At 37.6% G+C, this 6,212-nt stretch overlaps 1 long non-coding RNA gene across 2 annotated transcripts; it reads right to left on the bottom strand.

The window, feature by feature from the left end:
* Positions 1-1,397: 1,397 nt before the first annotated feature.
* On the bottom strand, positions 1,398-2,298 carry LOC143877780 (uncharacterized). 2 transcript variants are annotated; one of them, XR_013250776.1, is made up of 2 exons: positions 1,877-2,298; positions 1,398-1,758 (listed from the first exon to the last, which is right to left on the bottom strand). It is a non-coding gene; the product is annotated as an uncharacterized LOC143877780 (long non-coding RNA). The 2 variants fall into 2 exon arrangements; XR_013250777.1 differs by having other exon boundaries at positions 1,973-2,298.
* Positions 2,299-6,212: the final 3,914 nt, after the last annotated feature.

The raw sequence follows: 6,212 nt of genomic DNA, 5'->3' as shown, positions 1-6,212 counted from the left end.
GACATCCTTGTTCAACAGGACCTGGCTAAGGCATTGATTGCAAAAGATGGAAAGTCGGAGAAGATGATGGATACCGAGTTTAGATGCTATCATCTGGTCAGGAATACGGTGACTAGTGTTCCTAAGATCTCTATCGCTGGTTGAAAATGGAGTGGTGTGTGCACGCATAAGGTCTCTTTAGCAGTTGGTATAGAGACAAATTTCTCGGTTACAGACGATGACGAGGTGACATTTCCTGCATTGGTGAGGACGCATTGAGATCCGTCTCTAGGGTTGATTAGGTGAGTCAACGGGTTGGCAACTACACATGTGCATTGGTCGTATTGATCGAATTGAATGGAGTCTGAACTAAGGTGATTCGATGGTGTGTAGTTGGTTCTTCAGGAGGCCAACAGTGGTTTGTAGCGACATCGACGAAAAATCTTTAGGTGACTTACAAACAAGGCAAGGTGGAGATTGTTGTAAAGTTGCCTTGTTTCCCACCGCCACTAGTCACCTAATATAATTACGTTTTCTAATTATGGTGGGAAGACAAAACGTGAAAGTGTGTTTTTAAGGTTTTGGAAAACCTAAGATATAAAAAGGCAGGAGATAGGCATTATTCTCTTGGCGGGGAGGGATTTTTTGTGGTGGCGAGAGAGAGAGAGAGAGAGAGAGAGAGAGAGAGAGAGAGAGAGAGAGAGAGAGAGAGTTTCTTCTCGGGGTTTATCTTGGGTTTTCTCGTGTTCGGTCTTTGGTTGAAAATGCAAGGGTTGCAGGTTCTCAGGTTTGTGTGTTGACTTCATTGTAATCCTTGTATATTGTTTTCTCGTAGTGGAAAATCATGTTTTCACCCGTGGAGCTAGGCATCTTGCCAGACCATATAAAAACTTGCTGTTCATCTTGTGGCTTGTATTTATTTCTCCTTTTCTGTCTATTTCTCGACAATCGGAATGGATTTGCCTGGTGGATTTTCTCAACAAAATCTTTAGCTGAAAATCATCTAACTGGTGCAACATTCATTTGGAGATGTTGATCCGTCGGTCAACGAAATCTTTACCCGAAAATCATATAACTGACACAACATTCATTTGGATATGTTGATGCACTCCCGACGTCACTCCAGCTGATCCCAAACAGTCATCTACTCCCTTTCGATCAATTTTTTAATGGAAAAAAAGTCCTTAAACTAGTGTTATGCATTGAGTCCTAAACCTAGGTTTTGCCGACCTGCCCTAAAAATATCCCCATAAAATCAAGGCTTGGGCAAGTTCATACTGAAAATACTATCTGAGGATAATCCCTGAAAATAGTTCAAGCTATATAAGTCCTGTATTCCAGAAGGTAGAGTGGAACATTTGTGTCTTTCTAACTAAATTTTCCACCATTCTTAAATGAAACTTCTCACATAATCTCAATTTCTTCATCTGATAAACATTAACTGAATTCCTTTCCTGATTAAAAAAAAAGAACAAAAAAGAGAAAAGGGCTTAACCCCATCTTAGGCGTGTAATAAACATCCTACAATTTCCTAACAGGTTATCTAACCAATCCAAGCTGAAGGTAGAATTTGAAAGAAGGAAAAACGAGGCTTAACAATTTCAGATGATTCAAGAAATAACTCAAAGTGAGAAAAAAATGAGACTAAATTACCTAAGCAGTGAATATTATTCCAAGTTCTTCCAGGATAATTCTGATCTGCCAAGAGATGGAGAAATAAAGTGGACTCGATTTTCGCTTTCTTGATCATGGTGACTCTTCTGGTCTTTCCTCGACTCCCTGAATAGCCAAAAAAGAGAGAGTAAAGGCTACAATAAAGAAATAGATTTATCAAGAACCTAAGAAGAACAAAAAGAACAAAACCCATATCATCGAAAAATTGAAGAGGAACAAATACCCAGATTTCAAAGATTTTTTGTTTTGAAAAGTAGATTTTGAAAAATTAACGAAAAACCCAGATGACCAGGAAATAGAGGATGGGGGCGAAAAAAACCCTAGAGTGAGCAGGCTTCTAGGAGAGGAGGGGTGTATATTGCCCTCTTTCTAGGGTTTTGACATTTGATGTGGAGATTCTGGAATGGTGGTTTTTTATTTTAACATCGTGATTCTGAGAAGTGGGTTTTGAGGATGAAGGGTAGATGAAGGCTCGAGAGAGGAAGGTTGGAAAAAATGGAGAGCAGTGAAGTTGTAGTTACGGATGCCTTATTTCAAGGGTTTGGATATAGTTTATTCACCAAGGTTATGGGATAATATCTAGGGATTGAAGAAAACCATCATCATAACTGGGATTAGTGAAAATAAGCTGAAGGTTGAGAGATCCAAAACCTTGAAGAGAGAGAGAGTGATAACACTTGTCACTTGGAGGCCATCAACAGGCATGTGCACTTGCTTTTGCAGTTTTACTTCAGAAAAGGCAACTGGGTAAAAAGTAAATCTTTACGAATCATAGATAAATGTATCTTCTTTGTCTTTCATTTTGATAGGTGCACCCCTCAATTTATTCAAGGTTAAAACAATCATCTTCTCTCGGGAAGTGGGGGGTACTCTCACAGTTCTAATCTCATGCCTTGTCAACTACCGAGTGGCTCAACAACCATAGAGATATGACTTGATTAGCATATCATACCCCTACTTTTGGTTGGGATAAGACAAAACCTAGGGTTTCAAACCCTAATAATTGGGGTATAATTTTCTTTGCTCACAGCTAATGCGTTGGATATAATAAGTAAAAAGAGGTGAAAAATCTTGGTTTTCTAATATTGGTGTGATGCAGTTGAATTATGGGAAGACCAATTAGTAGATATCTTCACAGAGCCTTTGATGGAAGAGAAATTTGAACATGTATGAGAATACATACGTTAAAGGGGAGCTGAAATAATGCTCTTTTGAACTTAATTTTCCCGTTCTCATGGAACATCTAAACTCTATGGTTGTTTTTAAAATTTAGTATTTTCTTACTAAATAAGTAAAACTCCTTAGAACTAGTTCATTAGTTGTAGAAGATCCTAGAGAATAGGTCCATGGATATTTAATTTGAAATCGGTAGAAGGTTGGTTCATGATAAGTACTTTTGAAAGATCTTGAGATTGCATTGTTGGTTTAGAACATCTATAAGTACATGTGAGTTGCTGAGACGAAAAGGAAAATAGGTAAGAAAATCATCAAAAAATTATATACACATTGCTCACCAATCGCCTACTCTTCTAGTGTCTTAGGGTTTCCTCCCCTTCTTTTATGTTAGAGGCAAAGCGGTTTGTTTTGGTTTCAACTTATCTACAATAGAAATGGAGTTTAATAATATAGGACCTACAAGCAACAAATTGTGGTTCTTAAATTGGTCTCTCAATAACATAGGACCTACAAACCACTCTTTGTGGTTCTTGAATTGGTCTTCCAAGACTCACTACCAGCCCTTTTTTATGTGTCCAAGATCTTTTTAGATGGAGCTTACGAATTCTCAAAGTAGCTCATTAATTAAGAATGCTTTAGGCACTTATCCCACACTTCTTTTTCCTAAACAATTTGTTAGATTTCTTAACGAAACTCAAGATAGTATTAGAATTGTCTATAAAATCTAGACATTCTTGAGAATTACAAATTACATTTTGACACCTTATCTGGGAATCACCCAGTCATTTGTATTTGTGTTAAGGAGACATTGTATGTTGACTTCCTGAAACAAGAACTAAACTCCCCGATTCACCAATCCACATATGCTTGGCACATTCAAAAACTTAGGGAAAAAATGTACGTTTGGTTTTTTTCTATACCAACCCTCGCATAGAGTCCTGTTCTGAGGGGATGTGTTGAGAATGTATTTAGTGATCTTAATATCTCCAACCTAAAAATTATGGGGAAAATCCGTATCTTTCAACACGCTTAGTGCATTCCCCACTATATTCTAGTTTCTTCGCTTAGCTACAGCATTTTGTTGAGGAGTGTAACTAGTTATTAGCACCCTTTTAATTCATTTCTCCTTTTAAAATTTCTAAAATTCCCATGATGTGAACTCTGTACCATGATTTATCCTTTGTGTTTGATATTGTCAAATTGTGGATTGTTGCCTGAGGTTGGATAATGCACCACTGAGATTTTCATTGTCTGAAGAATCAAATCAAGTATAGATAGCGCACTTGAATAGTTGAATTGATCCCACGTCATAACCAAAATTGCACTAAGCATCTTGCAGACGGATTGCAGAAATCTTGATCATGTGATGGTATTGCATTTGATAGTAACCCTAAGAGAAAAATCCAATCAGTAGGGTTTGTGACGTCAAACCATTGTAATTCGACCCGTGGAGGTCTAGGGGCCTTGTGGGGGAGGATCAGTTGCACCTCATGACCTTCAAAGTGAAATTGCAGATATTCTCCATAATCATCAACATCCTATCAAAAGGTTTGCAACCCATCGACCTTGACCATGAAGAGGTGTCTAACTTCATGTTTAGGGCCGGAACATAGGTTTTAGCTGAGCTTCAATTGTGACACATTTTGCAGGCAGATTGAAGGTAGAAGATTGTTGTCTCTGATACCAATTGCAACAACATGTTAAAATTGGTAAATTTAGAGCAATTTGAGAGATAGAAGAAGAATAGAGAGTGGAAATATTCAAGGAATTCAGAGGACAAGATGATTTTCTATTGGCCAATCATATAAAGAAATACCAGCTCCTGATGATAACAAAGAAGATAATATCAACTTATTCAAATCGGGTTGAACCTCTAGCTGAATTGGTGAAGGCTTTGGGGTTTCTTCTGGAATGTTGTAGATGGATTATATGTTGGTGGTTGAGGGTGAATTTATTAGGGTGAGGCTATGGTTTTGGTTATTGGAGATTGGGTTTCTGATGTAGAGTTATGTAGAGTTTGGCGCCCTTAATTTCTGGTTTTCTTGGAGAGGCTGTCCTCGGATTTCCAATCAAAATGATTTTTTTGAGATAATGTAAGCACATTCATGGATTCTAGGCAATTTTCTCTCATTTCTAGGTTGAAGTCATTTTTGGAGATTGGGATGATGTCTGGGTTTGGGTTTTCGATTCATGAGGTTTTTGGAGAGCGCAGTTCTTTGGTTCTGGAATGGTTGGGATTGGTTGGTTAATTTTATGGTTTGAGGTCCTTCGGAGGTTATTTTTTTTGTTTTTTGTTTTTTTCTCATAAAATTTTCTTCTGCTTTATGGGTTTAGGGTCTGGTGTTTAGCCAATGTATACGAAATTTTGGGGTTTGTTTGGTATTGTTGGAGTAATCGAAGATTCTTTTGGACTTAGCTGTAGCATGGATTTGCGATATAGACAGCGAGGATAAAGCACATAATGCTCGACATTGATTAAGTCTCAAAGATGGAATTCATCGATTCAAGAACCCCTAGAAATATAAAGCCCTTTCAAACTGCTTGAAACTCCGTGTTGTATAGATTGAAAACCTTCGCATCAACAACTAGGTCAATAATAGACAAGAGAAGATACGCAACAGACCCATTAGCCGGGTGCCTTGACCCATGTCTCAGTTTCGGTCCCTGACAAAATCAGGTTGAAGTCTTTAGTCCCCTGGGCTCCTAAACTAATTTATCTCCCTCCAATTTCTAGCGTTGGTTTTCTATTTTAGGCTTTTCCTATTGAAATCATTTGTCACATTAACATAGTGTAGAGGCTGGCATAAATTGATCCCACAAAAGCACCCTTTGTTGGAATGAAACTAACGAGGTTGGAGGGAGAAGATGAGTTTCAAGAGAAGAAGATTGTTCTCTTGATGCCAAACACACAAAGAAAGTAACCTAAGTTATTGTGCTACTCAAAATCCTTCAAATTTTACTAAAAACACTTACATATGAAGAAGATAGATGGACTAAAACTTAGCCTACCTTACAAATCCGAAATTGACTTTTCTTAATTACTATTAGCTTTCCTAAGCACTACTAACACACTATCACATGAAAATAAAAGCATTACATAATTTCAAAAAGTGGTCAATACTTGTCTTCCAAGCTTCCAAGAAAGTAAGAAACTTAAGTCCCAAGAAAGTAGATAACTTTAGTCCCAAGAGAGTCAAGTTACTTGAGTCCCAAGAAAGTCAAGTTGATAGATGATCAAGATCTAGTGGTTAAGATTAATTTCCAATCTTCTTGAGAAGTCGTACCTTGAACACTTTTTGATAAAGCCCAATTCCATAAATGTCTAATTCTTCCTTTCGGCAACCCCGTTCTGTTGAGGTGTGTACCGAGTGGTAAGTTGATTT

Source organism: Tasmannia lanceolata, unplaced genomic scaffold (assembly GCF_043159265.1).
Source record: "Tasmannia lanceolata isolate RefF3 unplaced genomic scaffold, GAP_Taslan_0.1 ptg000005l, whole genome shotgun sequence".
Taxonomy (NCBI): domain Eukaryota; kingdom Viridiplantae; phylum Streptophyta; class Magnoliopsida; order Canellales; family Winteraceae; genus Tasmannia; species Tasmannia lanceolata.
Note: the sequence above shows the minus strand (reverse complement) of the source record. Positions and strands in the feature narration are given on the sequence as shown.